Here is a 20,896-nt window from a genome sequence, read left to right as displayed (position 1 = left end):
GACAGCTGTCCGAGAATGTCAGAGGAGAGAGTCCTTCCACTATTGAACCGATTTGAAAAATGTTTTCTAAGGCTCCTTCCAACTCTAACATTCAATACACCTATGAAAAAATATAAATTTTTAAATAGCTAACAGACTACATGGCTTCATTTGGTGAACTTTTATCATTAGCTTATATATCAGGCATATACAGGTGCAAATCAGGATGCTAAGCACTGAATAAGAATTTTGAGATGGAACCAATAGGCTCTTCCAGGAGAAAAACAGACAGTTTATGGCAATCCAGTGGTGTGCTGGTAAATACTTAACAACCACCTTTCCAGAAAAATAAGCCCTGATTTATAACATTTGCCAATTCTATGGTATAAGCACACCTACCATGGCTAATTTTAAGCTGCCACCACTGCTGTGGAGTTGGGAAGAAATGTGCATGAACACACCATTGTGTAGTATTTTCAGCACACAATACAGTAGGCACAAAGAACTGTAAGAGCATAGCATAACTTGTGATAAAATGATTAGGAAGTGATGAATTTTGAGTATTTATTACCTTTGTTTCTATATAATTTATGTTTATATAATTTATTTTTCTTTCTTTTTTTTTTTTTTTTTTTTTAAAGAGACAGGGTCTTCCACTGTCACCCAGGCTGGAGGACAGTGGCGTGATCATAGCTCACTGAAGCCTCGAACTCCTGGGATCAAGTGATCCTCCTGAGTGTCCCAAGTAGCTAGGACTACAGGCAGACACCACTACGTTTGGCTAATTATTTCTTATTTTATTTTTTATTTTTGTAGAGATGAAGTCTCCCTGTATTGCTAGGCTGATCTTGAACTCCTGGCTGATCTAACTCCTGGCCTCAAGTGATCCTCCCACCTTGGTCTCCCAAAGTGCTGGGATTATAGGCATGAGCCATGGCACCTGGCCTATAATTTAATTTTTAATAGTAATTGTATTTGACAACAATATCTCAAAATTCCTGAAAATCTAACAGTTGGCTCTTGCAAGTTGATGCAGGCCAGTGTCAGCACATTTCAGCAGCTACCCTTGGAAATGCTGCTTAGAGCCTTGGCATTGTGAGAATTGACCCAGTTGTCAAAGGGCTCTCTGTGCTTCATACAAAGCTTACATATTCCTACACACAATGTAAATAAAGATGTATTGGTTCATAAGAGCAGCAGCTGTCAGTTTCATGGGCATGGAGTAGAAAAGCTCCTATCCACCCCTTCCTCTGAATCCTGTTTTTCAGCTTTGCCAGGCTTATGTCTGGCTAACATAGTCTGTTGCACTTATTTTATTTGTTATTGTGTGGTGGAGATAAAACATGGAGCGGGGAAAATTTTCCTATTTTATATGAGTTCTTGGCAGAGCAAACAAATTACTATTTTTAGCCACTGGGAACTTAAGGAGTACAGTTTTAAAGTCCATTGTGAAACAATTTCTGTATAATTCTGTTTAAAGCTATTGTGTTTCATTTGATGTTTGCTACTTGCTGCAGAAAAGAGTCCTACCTATTTAAAACACAGAAGTCAAGTTCAAGTACAGGAGACATGTAAGAAAGGGAAGAGAGCTCCTTTAGAGTTACTTTATTATATGGATGAGATTGGTGACAAGTCAGTAAAAAGAATGAGACCTAGTGTGCTAAATCATCATAATAAGAGGCTGGAAGGTGTAGACTGGGAGAAATGAAGGGCTTTCCACCCAAGGAAGAAAGAGTGGTGAATTTGAAGTGGAACTGACTAAAATGCCAGTCAAAGACATAGATCCTTTAAGCTGGGAAAGCATTTAGGGTTAATAGTTTCAAGATGAGGACTTTTTAAACTTTTAGTTTCAGGGGTCCATGTGCAGGTTTGTTATATAGATACGTTGCATGTGAGAAGAGTTTAGTGTATATGTTATTTTGTCACTCAGGATTGAGCACAGTACCCAATCAGTAGTTTTTTGAATCCTCACACTCCTCTCACCCTCCATCCTCAAGTAGGCCCCAGTGTCTATTGTTCCCTTCTTTGTGTTCACATGTACTCAATGTTTAGCTCCCACTTATAAGTGAGAACATGTCGTGTTTGGTTTTCTGTTCCTGCATTAGTTTGCTTAAGATAATGGCCTCCAATCCATCTATGTTGTTACGAAAGACATGACCTTATTCTTTTTTATGGCTGTGTAGTATTCCATGGTATGTATTTACCACATTTTCTTTATCCAGTCTACTATTGATGGGCATTTAGGTTGATTCCATGTCTTTGCTATTGTAAATAGTGCTGCTGAGATGAACATATGCATGCATGTGTCTTTATGTTTATAAATAATGATTTATATTCCTTTGGGTGTATACCCAATAATGGGTCGAATGGTAGTTCTAAGTTCTTTAAGAAGCCATCAAACTGCTTTCCACAGTGGTTGAACTAATTTACCTTCCCACCGGAAGTGTATAAGCATTCCCTTTTCCCTGCTACCTCACCAGTATGTGTTATTTTTTGACTTTTCAAAAACAGCCATTCTGACTGGCGTGAGATGGTTTCTCATTGTGGTTTTGATTTGTATTTCTCTAATGATTAGTGATGTGCATTTTTTGTGTGCTTATTGGCTGCGTATATGTCAAATTTTGAAAAATGCCTGTTCATGTCCTTTGCCCACTTTTTAAAAGGGCTGTTTATTTTTTGCTTGTTAACTTAATTTCCTTATAGACTCTACATATTTGACCTTTGTCAGATGCATAGTTTGCAAATATTTTCTCCCATTTGGTGGGTTGTCTGTTTACTGTGTTGATAACTTGCTTTTTTTTTTTTTTTTTTTTTAATTTTCTGTGCAGAAGCTCTTTAGTTTAATTAGGTCCCATTTGTCAATTTTTGGTTTTGTTGCAATTGCTTTTGGTATCTTCATCATGAAGTCTTTGCCAATTCCTGTGTCTAGAATGGTATTGCCTAGGTTGTCTTCCAAAGCTTTTATAGTTTTGGATTTTATATTTAACTCTTTAATCCATCTAGAATTGATTTTTGTATATCGTGTAATGAAGTGGTCCAGTTTTAATCTTCTGCATATGGCTAGCCAGTTATCCCAGCACCACTGATTGAATAGGGAGTCCTTTCCACATTGCTTTTGTCAGCTTTGTTGAAGATTCAATGCTGGTAGGTGCATGGCATTATTTCTGGGCTCTCTATTCCATTGGTCTGTGTTTGTCCCAGTAGCATGCTTTTTTGGTTACTGTAGCCCTGCAGTATAGTTTGAAGTTGGGTAACAAGCTTCACTTTAATTAATCTTGGTAAATTTTTAGGGATGACTTAATTTTTAAAAATTTAGATATAATTTATATACCACAAAATTTATCATTTTAAAACATATCTTTTCATGGTTGTACAATCATCACACTATGTAATTTGGGAACATTTTTATCTCCCCACAAAGAACTCTCATACCTATTAGTAGTCACTTCCTAAGCCCTGAAATACAGTAATATGCTTTCTGTCTCTTATGGATTTGTCTATTCTGAAAATTTCATATAAATAGACTCATGTAATATATGAGTTTGTATCTAGCTGCTTTTACTTAGCAGAATATTTTCAAGGTTCATCTATGTTGTACATATATCAGTGGCCAAATAATATTGTGTTGTCTGTATATACCATGTTTTGTCTGTTTATTCATCAGCTGATGGTCATTTGGGTTGTTTGCAGTGTTTTGGCTATTATGAATAATGCTGCTGTGAACATTTGTGTACATTTTTGTGTGAACATATTTTCAGTTATCTTGGGTCTAGGAGTGGAATTGCTGGATCATATGGTAACTCTGTATTTGACTTTTTGAGGAAATCCCAAACTGTTTTCTGGCTATACCATTTTACATTCCCACCAGCAGTATATGGAGGTCCTAGTTTTTCTACATCTCTTCATATCTTCTCTAGCACTTATTATTATTATTATTATTTTTTTTTTTTCTGAGCAAGCTGAGATTTTATTTTGGACCAAAAAAAAAAAAAAGCCAATTGAATTGTTTTGCAGCTGGAGGCATGGGCAAGGGGGGTCCCCAGGCTGTAAACTCCCCATGGGTGGGCTGAGAGCTAGGGCTGAGCATCGGATGGTTCTCCCATTCCCTGTGCTCCCCTGTACAGCAACCTCCCTCCCGGGCTCTGGGGCAGCCTCAGGAGGGGCAGGCTGGGAGGGGCTGTTGCAGCTGTTCACTTGGGCAGGACGTCAGAGGACTCAGACACCAGCCTCCCATCGCGAATCTCAGTCTTCTTCACAACCACGGCCTTGGTGGAGCTGGTGCGGCTGAAGGTGGAGCCCGCGCCAGAGCCAAAGCTGGAGCCCAGGCCGTAGCTGAGGCCGGGGCTTGTGAGGCCCCCATAGGCGGAGCTCAGACCACCTGCATAGCCGCTGGTGGTCTTCATGTGGATACTCATGTTCTGCATCCCAGACTCCAGCCGACTCTCCTCGCCCTCCAGTAGCTTGCGGTAGGTGGCGATCTCGATGTCCAGGGCCAGTTTGACGTTCATCAGCTCCTGGTAGTCACGCAGCTGCCGTGCCATGTCCTGCTTGGCCTTCTGCAGGGCTTCCTCCAGCTGCTGCTGCTTGGCACGAGCATCCTTGAGTGCCTGCTCCCCGCGATGCTCAGCATCTATAATGGCGGCCTCCAGGGAAGCCCTGTGGCCTTTGAGGCCCTCAATCTCGGCCTGGAGCCGGCTGATGTTCCGGTTCATCTCGGAGATCTCAGTCTTCGTACGCCGCAGGTCATCCCTGTGCTTCCCAGCCAGCTTCTGCAGCTCCTCATACTTGATCTGGTATACGCTCTCCGCCTCAGCCCGGCTGCGGTTGGCGATCTCCTCGTACTGCGCCTTGACCTCAGCGATGATGCTGTCCGTGTCCAAGGAGCGGCTGTTGTCCATGGACAGCACCACAGAGGTGTCGGAGATCTGGGACTGCAGCTCCCGGATCTCCTCTTCATACAGCTGCCTGAGGAAGTTGATCTCGTCAGTCAGTCCTTCCAGCCGAGACTCCAGCTCTACCTTGTTCATGTAAGCTTCATCCACATCCTTCTTGATGAGGACAAATTCATTCTCCATCTCTGTACGCGTATTGATCTCATCCTCATACTTGTTCTGGAAGTCCTCCACCAGCCCCTGCATGTTGCCAAGCTCTGCCTCCAGCTTCAGCTTCTTCTGGCCCAGAGTCTCCAGCTGCCGCCTCAGGTTGTTGATGTAGCTCTCAAACATGTTGTCCATGTTGCTCCGAGCCGTTTTCTGCTGCTGCAGGAGGCTCCACTTGGTCTCCAGCATCTTGTTCTGCTGCTCCAGGAACCACACCTTGTCGATGAAGGAAGCAAACTTGTTGTTGAGGGTCTTGATCTGCTCCTTCTCCTGGGTACGCACGGCCTGGATGTTGGGGTCCATGTCCAGCTTAATGGGGTTCAGCAGGCTCTGGTTGATGGTGACGACGGTGATGCCTCCCGGGCTTATGCCGCTGGCCCCCGCATAGCCTGCACCCAGGCCACCGCGGATGCCAGTGCTGCTCACTCGGGAGAAGCTCGAGGAGCTCGAGCGGGCACTGGGCCCACTCGTGAAGGAGCGGCTGCTGAAGGCCCCAGGGCCAGTGGTGGACACCCTGTAGGACTTCTGGGTCACCCTGATGGACATGGTGGAGGCAGGAGTGGAAGCAGGCGGGCTGAACCAGGGAGAGATTCCAGAAGGAGCGGATAAGCTGCTGCTTCGCACTTATTATTATTTTAGGATAGCTATAGAAGTGGAGCTATAGCTATAGCTATCCTAGTGAATATGAAGTGGTATCTTATGCCTTTGATTTGTATTTTCTTGATGACTAATGATACTGAACATCTTTTCATGTGCGTATTGGCCATTTGTATATTTTCTTTGGGAAACTGTTTATTCAAATTCTTTTCCCATTTTAAAATTGGGTTGTCTTTTTATTCTTGAGTTGTAAGAATTCCTTATATATTCTTGATGCTATACCCTTATTAGTTATATGATTTGCAAATATTTTCTTCCAAGTCTGTGGGTTATCTTTTTCACTTTCTGGATAGTGTTCTTTGAAGCATAAATGTTTCTTATTTTGAAGTTCATATATCTATTTTTATTTTGGTTGTGTGCTTTGGTGTCATATCTAAGAAACTGTTGCCTAATGCAACATCACAAAGATTTAACTCTGTGTTTTCTTCTAGAAGTTTAATAATTTTAGTTCTTATAATTAGGTAGTTGATCTATTTTGTGTTAAGTTTCATATATGGGATGAGATATGGATCCACATTCATTCTTCTGTGTGCAGATATCCACTTGTCCCAGCACCATTTGTTGAAAAGACTGTTCTTTCCTCACTGAATTGTCTTGATACCTACCCTTGTCAAAAATCAATTAGTCAGTTGGTGTTTACATGTATATATTCTTATTTCTGGACTCTCAATTCTGTTCTATTGATCTATATGTCTATTGTAGGCTAGTACCACAGTGTTTGGATTCCTATAGTTTTGAAGTAAGCTTTAAAATCTTGAAGAATGAGTCCTGTAACTTTGCCATTCTAAATCCTTGCATTTTCATATGAACTTTACAGTTATCTTGTCAATTTCTGCAAAAAGGTAGTTGGAATTTCAATAGGGATTGCATTGAATTGGTAGATCAATTTGGGACATATTGAATCTTCTAATACATGAAGACAAAATGTATTTCCATTTGTCTTTTTAATTCCTTTCAGTGAAGTTTTATAGTTTCAAGTATACAAGTCTTGCACTTATTCTATTATTCTTTTTATACTATTGAATTGTTTACTTCATGTAATTTTCAGATTGTTCATTGTGAATGTGTAGAAATACAACTGATTTTTATATATTGATCTTCTATAACCCTGCAATAGTCATTTATTAGCTGGGGTGTGGTGGGGGGGGGGGGGGGTTCGTATGTGTGTATGTATGCATTCCTTAGAATTTTTTACATACAGGATCATGTCACTTTGCAAATAGAGGTAATATTTTCCTTCTTCCATTATAATCTGGATGCTGCAGTTTATTTTACTTTCTTGTTTAATTGCCCTGTAGTCTAGAACCTCCAGTACAATACAAATGGTAAAATAGAAATGGTGAAAATAGATATTCTTGTCTTATTCCTGATTTTAGAGGAAAGCTTTCAATCTTTCACCATCAAGTATGATATTAGTTATGGGTTTTTAATAGACAACTTTTATCAGTTTGAGGAAGTTCCCTACTATTACTTGTTTGCTGAGTACTTTTTTGCTTTTAAAATCACAATAGGTTATTGGTTTTTGTCAAATATTTTTTCTGCATATATTGAGATGATCATGTTTATCATTTATTGTATTAATAATGTGTTGGATTATCACATTAATATGGCATATTGCATTGATTTTTATTTGTTAAACCAACTTTGTATTGCTGAGATCAGTTCCACTTGGTCATAGTGTGTATCCTTTTTATATGCCGCTGGATTCAGTTTGCTAGTATTTTGTTGAAGACTTTTGCATTTATATTCATAAGGGAAGTTGGTTTATAAAAGTTGTGTGTGTGTGTGTGTGTGTGTGTGTGTGTGTGTGTGTGTGTGTGTGTATGACATCTTTGGCTGGTTTTGGTATCACTGTAGTACTAGCCTCAGTCTAATCACTTTATTTTTGAAGGATAGTTTTGCTGGATTTAGAATTCTTGGTTGATAGGTTGTTTTTTCCTTTCAGAACTTTGAGAATATTGGCCAGGTGTGGTGGCTCATGCCTGTAATTCCAGCACTTTGGGAGACCAAGGCAGGTGGATCTCTTGAACCCAGGAGTTTGAGACTAGCCTGGGCAATATGGTCACACCCTGTCTCTACAAAAATTAGCTGGGCATGGTGGCATGTGCCTGTAGTCCCAGCTACTCAGGAGGCTGAGGTGGGAGGATCACTTGAGCCGAGGGAGGTCGAGGCTACAGTGAGCTGTGATCATGCCACCACACTCCAGCCTGGGTGACAGAGTGGGACCCTATCTAAAAAAAAAAAAAGAAAAAAGAAAAGGAAAAATGAACATATAATCCAATTTCCTTCTGGCCTCCATGGTTTCTGTTGACAATTTAGCTGTTAATCTTTTGGAGGATATTGTGGATTCCTTGTATGGTGATGAGTTGCTTCTCTCATTGCTTTCAAGATTCTCTTTGTTTTTGGTTTTTGACAGTTTGGATAATATGCGTCTTGGCGTGTTCTTTTTGAGTTTATCTTACTCAGAGTTTTTTTTTTTTTGAGCTTCTTGGGTGTGCAGACTAATGTTTTTCACTAAATGTAGAATTTTTGGGCCATTATTTCTTCAAATAGTCTTTCTTCCCCTTTATAGTCCTTCTCTTCCTTGGGTTATGCATATGTTTATACATTGATAGTATCCTAAAGGTGTCTCTGAATCTATGGTTTTTTAAAAATTCTGTTTACTTTCAGTCCCTCAAACTAGCTAATCTCAATTAATCAATCTTTAAGTTTACATTTCCTCTGCCTACTCACAACTGTATGTGAGTCACTCTAGTGAAGTTTTCATTTCAGTTATTATGATTTTCAACTCCAGAATTGCTATTTAATTTAAAAAATAATTAATATATCACTAAGGTTTGAATGTGTCTCCCAAAAGTTTATGTGCTGGAAAGTTAATTGTAACAGTATTAAGAGGTGGGAACTTTAAGAGGTAATTAGGTCATAAGAGCTCTGCCCTCATGAATATATTAATGCTATTATCATGGTTTAGTTATTACAGCAGTCGGGCTCCTGATAAAAGGTGAGTTTGGCCTGATTTCCTCACTCTCTTTTACATACTTGCTCACCATGTGATACATTCCACCATGAGATGATCTTCACTAGATGCTAGTACCATGCTCTTTGTCTTCCTAGTTTCTAGAACCATGAGCCAAATAAACTTCTGTTCTTTAGAAATTACTCAGCCTGTGGTATTCTGTGATAGCAGCAGAAAAGGACTAAAACATATATATTTATTGATAATCTTTATTAGGTGGAATATATTTATACTTTATTTTTTATTTATTTTTTTTTTGAGGTAGGTTCTTGCTCTGTCACTCAGGCTGGAGTGTAGTAGTGAGATCATAGCCCACTGAAGCCTCAAACTCCTGAGCTCAAGCAATCTTCCCACCTTAGTCTCCCAAGTAGCTCAGACCACATGTGCATGACACCATGCCTGGCTAATTCTTTATGTTACTAGAGATAGAATCTAGCTGTGTTGCCAAGGCTGGTCTTGAACCCCTGGGATCAAGCAATTCTTCCCCCTCAGCTTCCCAGGGTGCTGGGTTTATAGGTGTGAGCCACCATGCTTAGCCTCTTTTAGTTCTTTAGACATGGTTTCCTTCAGCACTTTCAACATATTTAAAATAGTTCATTTAAAGTCTTTGTCTAGTAAGTTTGACATTTGGGCCTCCTTAGGGGAGTTTCTACTGATTGCTTCTTTTTCCTTCTATTTGAGCCATGCTTGCTTGTTTTCTTTCCCATATCTCATAACTTTTTGGTTTAAAATTGGAAATTTTAAATGGGGAAACTCTGGAAATCAGATGCTCTCCCCTCCCCAGGGTGTTTTGTTGCTGCTGGTTGTAGTAGTAGTATTTGGTGCCCTTTCTGAACTACTTTTCTGAAGACTATAATCTATATTGTTTATGACTATTGAAGTCTCTACTTGTTTATCTTGGTGGTCAGCTAATAATTGGAAAATATTTCCTCCAATGCCTAGAAGCAATAAATCACCCATTGTTTGCTGAGAAACTCTACATGCGTATTGGGGTACACTTGCAACACTCAGCAAGGTAGCTGACAACTTACCTTAGTCTTCACACCTTAGTCTTCACTTCCTGCTTGTGCGAAGCTTCAAGATCAGCCAGAGAAAAGAGTTTAGGAGCTTCTCAAGTCTTTCCTTTGTATGCATATGGCCCTATGTGTGTAGCTTCCTAGATTTCCCGGAATATGTTGGAGCTCTTCAAAGCCCCTACAGACATCTCATTTTTTTTTTTTTTGAGACAGAGTCTCACTCCATCATGCAGGCTAGGTTGCAGTGGCATGATCTCAGTTCACTGCAACCTCTGCCTCCTGGGTTCAAGCGATTCTCATGCCTCAACCTCCCGAGCAGCTGAGATTACAGGCACCTGCCATTGCGCCCAGCTAATTTTTGTATTTTTAGTAGAGATGGGGTTTCACTATGTTGGTTAGCCTGATCTTGAACTCCTGATCTCATTATTCATCTGCCTTGGCCTCCCAAAGTGCTAGGATTACAGGCAGATGTGAGCCACCGCGACTGGCCCCAGCTTTTCCATTTAAACTTTTTGGTTAATCTGTTGTTGCTCCAAGTGTTATCAACTGCCTTGGGCAACTGTGAAGTTAATACACTTGCTTGTAATTATTTTCAACAATTACAAATCCTGGGAAGGAGGCATTTTTTATTGGAATACCCTGAGTTAGGCCCAATACAGAGTTACTTATAAGTGGGTTATTCCCGGGAATCACTAGATGGTAAAATAATGACAGTTCTTGGGAATGAACATTTGAAAGAGCCCCAGCTCCATTTTCTTTTCCCCAGTATCTGTTACACTGCATCAGGATTGTGGGTTATTACTTTTCAAGGTTATTGTGGAGATAGAGAGTCAGAGATGGGACTAAGGCAAGTTAAAATGCCGCAAAGCTTGTTGTTCTTACTGATATTCATTCATTCATACATTCACACATGCATGCTTTTTGGGTTACTGCAAGCCTTTAGTTAATATGTGGAGTTACGAAAAAGTTTATTATGATTTTTTTTTTTGCCATTTTTTCATTGCTTTTGTGGATGAGAAAAATTTTGGATATCCTAAATCTGCCATTTTTGCTGATAGTATTCCATAGCTCAACTTTTAAATATAATTTTTAGTCTTCATCTTATTTGAAAATTTTGAGCCATTTGGCTTTTAACCAATATTTCCTTCAAGAAATGACCTCCTTGCTGCGTTTATGGACACCCTTTCCCTTCTTCAGTGGACTTAATTCCTCTAATTATCCTTTAGAAGCTGATGTTACTCAGAATTCTATTCTTGGCTCTCTTGTTTCAGTTCTACATATCCTTCCTGGGTGATCTCACCTATATGCATGACTTCAGTTGCCTTTTCTATGAAGTAACTCACTCTCTCTTTTTGTTTTTTTTTTTTTTTTTGAGACTGGGTCTCACTGTATCACTTAGGCTGGAGTGCAGTGGCACTATCACAGCCCATTGCAGCCTTGACCTCCTGGACTCAGGTGATCCTCCTCCACTATCTTCCTAAGTAGCTGGGACCACAGGTGTGTGTCACCATGCCTGGCTAATTTTTGTACTTTTTATAGAGACGGAGTCTTGCCACAGTGCACTGGCTGGTCTCAAACTCTTCGGCTCAAGCAACCCACCAGCCTCTGCCTCCCAAAGTGCTAGGATTACAGTCATGAGCCACTGTGCCCAGCCTCTATGAAATAACTCTCAAATTCAAGTTTTCTACCTAGATTTCCCCTTATCTCTGGTCCTGAATATCCACTACTTCGTACAACTCCATTTTGGTGTAATAAAGACAAAGCAAATGTAGCACATCCCAATCTGAACTGGTTCTTTTACTCCAGATCTGTTCTTCCTTTTCCCTTTACTGTCTCAGTAAATGACTATCTATCTCAGTTTTCAATGTATTGACTTTTCCCTTTCCCTCATCAGGACATAACAGCCAAGTTACCAAGTTCTACCACTATACGTCTTAAACATCTCTAGAATTCATCCACGTTCCCCATCCCTGATTCTGCTTTCCTAGTTAAGGGCACAATTTCATCTTACTTAAAACAATTGTAATGATTTCCTGTCTTTTTGTCTCCAGCCTTGTCCTGCTTTCTATACATTCTCTATACTAAAGGTAGAATGTGCTTTCCAAAAAGCACATTTTATTATGTCATTCTCTCACTGGATAAACAGTGACTAACGACATAAACACCATCTCTGCCTACAGGGAGCTTTGAGTATAGTGAAGGATACAGACAAGGAGGTGACCAAGTACATTCATTGTGTGATACGGCAAAGTGTACATAGGAGAGGAAGAGACTCAACTGAGACTCAAGATTTTAAGAGAATTTCAGGGGAGATGATGTCTAAGCTAAGATTACAAGAAGAGTAGGAATTATGCAGATGAAGAGAGGAATGGGAAAGAGTGTTCCGGACTGATCCGCATAAGGCTAGAAAAAGCACTGGATTCCAGGAAATGAAAGAAGTTCTGTATGCTGGCAAATTTTGTTAAGGAAGTAGTAGTAGTTAAGCCTGAATCTCAGTGCTTTTGGGAGCCATTGAAATGTTTTTTCTTGCAAAGAAATATCAGATTTGCATATTAAAAAGAGTATTCTGGCTAGATTATGGATAATGCTTTGGAAAAACAGCTTAGTTGGAGTCAGGGTTACCAGTTAGAAAACTCCTGCAGTAATCCAGGCAAGAGATGATAGTGGTGTGGAATGGGATGTGATATTTGGAACAGAGAAAACTGATGGTTTTGAGAAGTGTTTTGGATATAGAATGGGCTTGTCAATGTTGAATGTGGAGACTGAGGGAGAGGGAGAAGCTAAAGAAAATTGTTGGCATTATTTAGTTAATAAAGTTGTCTATTTCAATGGCTATATAGAACATAAAGCTATTATACGTTTTCAAGTATGTACATATATTGGTAATAAGATAGTAGTGTTTTGTAGTTTTCTTTGAAAAATTATCATGCCTGATGTAAGTCTAAAGACTTAAGCCCCACTAAATAAACTTTACTGTTCATTTGGTAAAAGCTATACAGCATAATGACTGAGCTAACTTATTTATTTCTGTGAGCCTAGCCTTGTATTTCCTATTAAGATTCAGTGATTAAACTCTGGTCAACTGTATAGTCAACTTTTTCTTTTCTGTTGTAAGCATAAAGCTACATAAAATTGATTCTTGTTAGTTTTCCCAGGCTACACAAAGATGTTTCTACTTTGGACTTCTCATGATAAAGCAACAAATTGAACATTTTGGCAGTTTTCTGTTTTGTAGTATAGTGGAATATCTGATTAAAGTCTTGCTGATATTAGGTTCAGTTTGACTTGGTCAGTTTTTAATAAGACAAATTTATATCTGCATGACTAACTTTTGTTATCTGGTTAAAAAGTGTGCTTTGAAGCAACATTCTTTGAAGGCCTGTTTAAAAGTATATAATTTTATCACTAATAGGTGAAAAGAGATCATTTATACTTCTTTCCGAAAAAGTCTGAAAACTCATATTTTTAGACTTTCATATTCTTCTGCATGGACTTTTTGGAAATAATAAACTTATAACCTCTACTTCCCAAATTATTCTGGTATTTGTTAAATGGATATGTGGTTGGATACAGTATTGTTCAACAAAAGTAGATTTCAGTTTAATTTTAATCAGAATCATCAATATATTTTTATTTTAGGAAATAAAGGAAAACAATATTTTTCAAATGTTAGAGAAGACATTTTTAATCTTCATTTTTAAAGGGACATGATGATTTCCTTTTAGAAGAGAAAAATCCCTTGACTCCAAGTGGGAAATCCTCTCTCTTCTCAGTTGCCTTTAAAAATCTTGAACCTGTCAGTGAAATTGTATAATCTACTAATAACATGCCTAAGGCTTATTGCCTTTTCTTGGGCAATAGAATCACCAAATGATGTGCTCTATTGATTTTAATCAGACTGTTTTTATAGTTCCATTGCAAGGTTTCAGAAACTCACCAAATAAATAAATCTGTGGATACAGATGCCTCCTTTCTCTGGAAACTTAATCATATATACTGTTCCTCCTCAATCAGTTATTAAGTTATAATATAGACTAGTAATTCATATTTGATAGACTTTGGTCTTGGCTAAGTTAAAATTAAAATGTTCTCCTTGCTATTTAGAATTTACATATTTAAAATATACAATTCTTATAAATGTAGTATCTGGGTGCCTTGTAGCATTCAGATTTAGCATGACAAGTTTCTTGTAGACTTCCATCAAGCCATTCCCTCTACAACTCAGCTGCAAACATCTAGAACAAGCTCCCATAGGTTGTATTTTAAGCTAGCAGTGAGCCAATTATATGGCAATTTGTATCTTGGAATCCATGTAGAACAATATTTGGAGCATTAGGTTGGGAGATTATGTCTGCTAAAATAATTTTCTGATGCTATCCTGCATTGAGTTTTGACAGAGTTGTACAACAGTAATAAAATCCTCCATTTATTAGAAGCTTAAAGCATATTGGAACTTTACATACATGGTACCTTAGCCCTAAAACAAATCTGCCATTCAGATATACACATGCCATCTATATACATTGCATATGTAGAGGCTGAGACAAGGTAGGTTATTAGGGAGGAATTTGAGTGTTGGTCTAACAGTAAAGCTTGGGTTCTTTCTGCTTTAGCAAGAGTATAAACATTGTGTTTTTAAGTTTGTGTACATGAAAAATAGATACAAAATCATCTCAGAAGACTTGAGATTTTAATGTTCAATAATTGTTTAGAAACTTTGGGTCTTTAGACTCTGAAATGGTAGAACATTCATGTTCTATTTTTTTAAGTTGATATAGCTTTATTGACAATAGTACTGAATTTGGAGTAGGGGCGTCTGCGTGTATATATGTGTAAAATAAAGAACTTAATAATTAATTGTGGAAGTTATAGTGAGAAGCTTCCTTTGATTTTTTTGGTAATTTTGGCACCAATTAGAAATAAGCAATTTATTCTGTCACTTCGGAACATTTCACCATAGTGAATTTGTCACTAAATTCCAATATGTTCATCCAGCAGTAGATTTTGATTGATTGTACTGGCTGGAGGCTATTCTTCATACTTTTTGGCTTTACAGTTTATATTTTCTGCAGACATTGAAGACCTGTGCCCTCTCCATTGCAGAGTTTAAAACGCTTGCTGAAGAGTTAGTGTTGGCAATTTGGTGGCCACTATCTGTTCACTAGAACCTGTGGCTGATTAGGGTCAGTTTGGGAAGTGCCCACCTAAGACTATGCCATTACAGCAGCCTTTTCTTTTTTGCAGCTCTTCAGAACAAGAGCCTCATGTCCCACTCCACCCCATCCATCTTCTGTGCCTTTTCTTCAGTGAAAAGACTCTTATTTAACCCAATTCTTTCCTGGAAGTGCTTCATCCCACTTCTCAACCCAGGAGAGAGACCCGATTTTCTCTCTCCTGTTGTTCTTGCCTTCAAATGAAAACCACCTCCTTCCATTCATCTGGAACCATACCTCTGGGCCCTTGCATGTGCTGGTGTCTCTACTTGGAGAACCTTTCCTTGTTCACCTTACGACTTAGTTTGAGTATTACCTGCTCCATGAAACTTTGCCTCAGCAAGTGAGTAATAATGATTTTTAAAGCAATAATATATGTGTCAGACAAAGGACGAAGTACTAAGAACTTTGCAAGTGTCATCTAGTTAGTCCTCACAACAATTGCATAAGATACTGCTATTATCTCTGCTTTACATACGGGGGAACTGAGCTAATCAGTGATAGGAGTGGAATTCATATTCTGGCATCTCTCATTCTAAAAACTGTACATTTCCAAGTAGATTATGTTAATTCCCTGGTCACTCCCTCTTTTGTACCACTTTTATACTTTGTTCATATTTGTTATCATTATCAGAATCATTATTAGTGAAGGCTGTACCTTCGTAATCTCTTTATCCCTAATTCAGTCCTTAGTATATCACAAGTATTAAAGTATGTACTGGATGTATACATAAACTATTAGATGGCTGGATTCTCATTTGGCCTGTTCTCCTCTTGGGCCTCTGATGCTTTTTGCTTGACTCCTGACTGCCCTCTAGATACTCTTACTGATCAGATTTACAGAAAACTTGCCGTTAAGTGCCTTTGATGTCTTAGTGGGCAGTGCTGGTGCCAGATGTACCCTTCCCTTATCTTTCCTGTTTTGCTGAATTCAACAACCATGCCACATTTATTCCTCAGCTATGACATTCTAAATGCTTTTGTTCTGGCTATGAGACTAGGGCTTGTGTGCTGTGGATAAGTGACTCATCACTGGGATCGAAGGAGACAGGCTCTCCCAGAAAACAAGCATCCTTACTTGAAATGATGTGGCTAGGGAGGCTGGAAAGTTTTCGTATGTCTCACATGAATCTTTTTGGTCTTGGCTATGACTTACATGTTTTATTATGAAAGAAAAACAAACCAGTTATTGCTAGTTACACTGTCTGCCAAAAATATTGACCTTTTGTTGAATATGAAGATATTAGTAATAAGGTTTATTATGACCAATGCCTATAGTTGTTGGGGAGTAGGTAAGGCCAGCCGAAGCCCTTTGGGTTTGACAATATGATCCATCACCACAATAAATACTTAATGTGTTTATATCCTTTTAGATTCCTGAAAACAAAAAATGTTGAATGTAAGATAGGAGTGCATTTATAGCATCTTGTCTGATAGGGAGCCTTTTAGAATCAGGTGGAAATTTAGCCTGATTGGAGTCAGGCTAGGTGTAGGGGTTTTGATGTTTTGCTTTAAAATGAAAGCTACAAGATGGAGTGAGGGCTGGATTATGGTGCAGGTGCAGTTTTTGGCCTGGGGACTTCACAGATACATTCTGACTTCATTTACATTTCAGGTCATTGGCTGCCTTATACTAGGCACCTGCCTTGTATGTTATATTTTGAGCTCCAAAACAGTTTCCATTAATCAGTTAATGACTTTCAATCAATAATTCTTATTTAATGGATGCCTTTTGCTGGACATAAATGACAACATATATATGACATGGTTCCTGCCCTGGAGGGGTTCGCAGTTCAAAGTAATTTTTGTTGTTGTTTTCTGTTTTATTAAATTAATATTATTTCTGCCAAAACTTGAAGACAGATATAATGGAGTCTGTTGTTGGTATTTTGTTGTAGACTATTCAGAGTTGTCAAGTTTGCAGAGGTCTGGCTACAAGGAGAAAGTTGCCTGGACCCTTCAATTGTGCTTTCACTCCTTGAACATGATTTTTATTTTTATTTTTAACTTTTATTTCAGGTTCGGGGTACATGTGCAGGTTTGTTACATAGGTAAACTCATGTCATGGGGTTTGTAGTACAGATTATTTCATCACTCAAGTACTAAACCTAGTAACCATTAGTTATTTTTCCTGTTCCTCTGCTCCTCCCACCCCACCACCTTCTGAAAGGCACCAGTATGTGTTAGTCCCCTCTATGTGTCTGTGTGTTCTCATCATTTCTCTACCACTTATAAGTGAGAACATGCAGTATTTGATTTTCTCTGCCTGTATTAGTTTGCTAAAGATAATGACCTCCAGCTCCATCCATGTTTCTGCAAAGGACATGGTCTCATTCTTTTTTTACAGCTGTATAGTATTCCATGGTGTATTATGTACCACATTTTCTTTATCCATTCTACCATCGATGGGTTATTAGGTTGATTCCATGTTTTTGCCACTGTGAATAGTGCTGCAATGAACATTTTTGGGTATATTTCTTTACGGTAGAATTACTTATATTCCCTTGGGTATGTATCCAATAATGGTGTTGCTGGGTCAAATGGTATTTCTGTTTTCAGCTCTTTTAGGAATCATCGCACTGCTTTCCATAATGGCTGAACTAATTTACACTCCCACCAACAGTGTATATGTTCCCTTTTCTTTGCAACCTCACCAGCATCTGTTTTTTTGTTTGTTTGTTACTGTTTTTTTTTTTATTTTTTATTTTTATTGTACTTTAGGTTCTGGGGCACATGTGCAGATCATGCAGGATTGCTGCACAGGTATATACATGGCAATGTGATTTGCTGTCTCCATCCCTCCCGTCACCTGTATCTGGCATTTCTCCCCATGTTATCCTTCCCCAACCTCCCTACCCCCTGCTATCCTTCCCATAGTCCCCCACAACAGACCCCAGTATGTGATGCTCCCCTCCTTGTGTCCATGTGTTCTTATTGTTCAACACTCGCCTATGAGTGAGAACATGCAGTGTTTGATTTTCTGTTCTTGCGACAGAAAAAAGTTTGCTGAGAATGATGGTTTCCAGATTCACCCATGTCCCTACAAAGGACACAAACTCATCGTTTTTTATGGCTGCATAGCATTCCGTGGTGTATATGTGCCACATTTTCCTTGTCCAGTCTATCATCGATGGGCATTTGGGTTGGTTCCAGATCTTTGCTTTTGTAAACAGTGCCACAGTGAACATATGTGTGCATGTGTCTTTATAGTAGAATGATTTATAAACCTTTGAATATATACCCAGTAATGGGATTGCTGGGGCAAATGGAACTTCTATTTCTAGGTCCTTGAGGAATCACCACACTGTCTTCCACAATGGTTGAACTAATTTACACTCCCACCAACAGTGTAAAAGTGTTCCTATTTCTCCACATCCTCTCCACCATCTGTTGTCTCCAGATTTTTTAATGATTGCTGTTCTAACTGGCATGAGATGGTATCTGAATGTGATTGTGATTTGCATTTCTCTAATGACCGGTGATGATGACCATTTTTTCATATGTTTGTTGGCCTCATATATGTCTTCTTTTGAAAAGTGTCTGTTCATGTCCTTCGCCCACTTTGGAATGGGTTTGTTCATTTTTTTCTTGTAAATCTGTTTTAGTTCTTTGTAGATTCTGGATATTAGCCCTTTGTCAGATGGGTAGATTGCAAAAATTTTTTCCCATTCTGTTGATTGCCAATTCACTCTAATGATTGTTTCTTTTGCTGTACAGAAGCTCTGAAGTTTAATTAGATCCCACTTGTCTATTTTGGCTTTTGTTGTCAATGTTTTTGGTGTTTTAGTAATGAAGTCCTTGCCTATGCCTATGTCCTGAATGGTTTTGCCTAGGTTTTCTTCTGGGGTTTTTATGATGTTAGATCTTATGTTTAAGTCTTTAATCCATCTGGAGTTAATTTTAGTGTAAGGTGTCAGGAAGGGGTCCAGTTTCTGTTTTCTGCACATGGCTAGCCAGTTATCCCAATACTATTTATTAAACAGGGAATCCTTTCCCCATTGCTTGTTTTTGTGCAGTTTGTCAAAGATCAGATGGTTGTAGATGTGTGGCGTTGCCTCCGATGCCTCTGTTCCATTCCATTGGTCTATATCTCTGTTTTGGTACCAGTACCATGCTGTTTTGATTACTGTAGCCTTGTAATATAGTTTGAAGTACGGTAGCGTGATGCCTCCAGCTTTGTTCTTTTTGCTTAGGGTTGTCTTGGCTATGCGGGCTCTCTTTTGATTCCATATGAAGTTTAAGGTGGTTTTTTCCAGTTCTGTGAAGAAGGTCGTAGGTAGCTTGATGGGGATAGCATTGAATCTATAAATTACTTTGGGCACTATGGCCATTTTCATAATATTGCTTCTTCCTAAACATGAGCATGGAATGTTTCTCCATCTATTTGTGTCCTCTCTTATTTCGTTGAGCAGTGGTTTGTAGTTCTCCTTGAAGAGGTCCTTTACATCCTTTGTTAGTTGTATTCCTAGGTATTTTATTCTCTTTGTAGCAATTGTGAATGGCAGTTCATTTTTGATTTAGCTCTTTTTAAGTCTGTTATTGGTGTATAGGAATGCTGTGATTTCTGCACATTGATTTTGCATCCTGAGACTTTGCTGAGTTGCTTATCAGTTTAAGGAGATATTGGGCTGTGAAGATGGGGTCTTCTAAATATACAGTCATGTCATCTGCAAATAGAGACAATTTGACTTTCTCCTTTCCTAATTAATACCCTTTATTTCTTTTTTTTTGTCTGATTGCTCTGGCTAGAACTTCCAGTACTACATTGAATAGGAGTGGTGAGAGAGGGCATCCTTGTCTAGTGCCAGATTTCAAAGGGCATGCTTCCAGTTTTTGCCCATTTGGTGTGATATTGGCTGTGGGTTTGTCGTAAATAGCTTTTATTATTTTGAGATACGTTCCGTCAATACCTAGTTTATTGAGAGTTATTAGCATAAGGTGCTGTTGAATTTTGTTGAAGGCCTTCTCTGCATCTATTGAGATAATCATGTGGTTTTTGTCTTTGGTTCTGTTTATGTGGTGGATTACGTTTATAGACTTGTGTATGTTGAACCAGCCTTGCATCCCCAGGATGAAGCCTACTTGATCATGATGGATAAGCTTTTTGATGTGCTGTTGCAATCCGTTTGCCAGTATTTTATTGAAGATTTTTTGCAGCTATGTTCATCATGGATATTGGCCTGAAGTTTTTTTGTTGTTGTTGTTGAGTCTCTGCTGTGTTTTGGTATCAGGATGATGTTGGTCTCATAAAATGAGTTGGGGAGGATTCCCTCTTTTTGGATTCTTTTGAATAGTTTCAGAAGGAATGGTACCAGCTGCTCTTTGTATGTCTGGTAGAATTCAGCTGTGACCCATCTGGACCCGGGCTTTGTTGGTTGGTAGGCTATTAATTGCTGCCTCAGCTTCAGCTCTTGTTATTGGGCTATTCAGGGTTTTGACTTCTTCGTGGTTTAGGCTTGGGAGGGTTCAAGTGTACAGGAATTTATCCATTTCTTCCAGGTTTACTGGTTTATGTACATAGAGTTGTATGTAGTAATCTCTGATGGTAGTTTGCATTTCTGTGGAATCTGTGGTGTTAGCCCCTTTATCGTTTTTTATTGCATCTATTTGATTCTTCTCTCTTTTCTTCTTTATTAATCTGGCTAGTGGTCTATTTTGTTGATCATTTCAAAAATCTAGCTCCTGGATTTATTGATTTTTTGAAGGGATTTTTATTTCTGTATCTCCTTCAGTTCTGCTCTGATCTTAGTTATTTCTTGTCTTCTACTAGCTTTTGAGTTTGTTTGATCTTGCTCCTGTAGCTCTTTCAATTTTGATGATAGGGTGTCAATTTTAGATCTTTCCTTGCTTCTTGTGTGGGCATTTACTGGTATAAATTTTCCTCTATACACTGCTTTAAATGTGCCCCCCCCCCCC

The 20,896-nt window shown here is 38.8% G+C and overlaps 1 protein-coding gene and 1 pseudogene across 4 annotated transcripts in view; one reads left to right on the top strand and one right to left on the bottom strand.

The window, feature by feature from the left end:
- STK33 (serine/threonine kinase 33) overlaps positions 1-20,896 on the top strand; it is a 193,054-nt gene that overhangs the window by 90,180 nt on the left and 81,978 nt on the right. The window lies entirely within an intron of this gene.
- LOC116525096 lies at positions 4,093-5,695 on the bottom strand (annotated as a pseudogene).

Source organism: Sapajus apella, unplaced genomic scaffold (assembly GCF_009761245.1).
Source record: "Sapajus apella isolate SASKATOON/1434 unplaced genomic scaffold, GSC_monkey_1.0 scaffold47, whole genome shotgun sequence".
NCBI lineage: Eukaryota > Metazoa > Chordata > Mammalia > Primates > Cebidae > Sapajus > Sapajus apella.
This window is presented reverse-complemented; position numbering and strand designations above follow the sequence as displayed.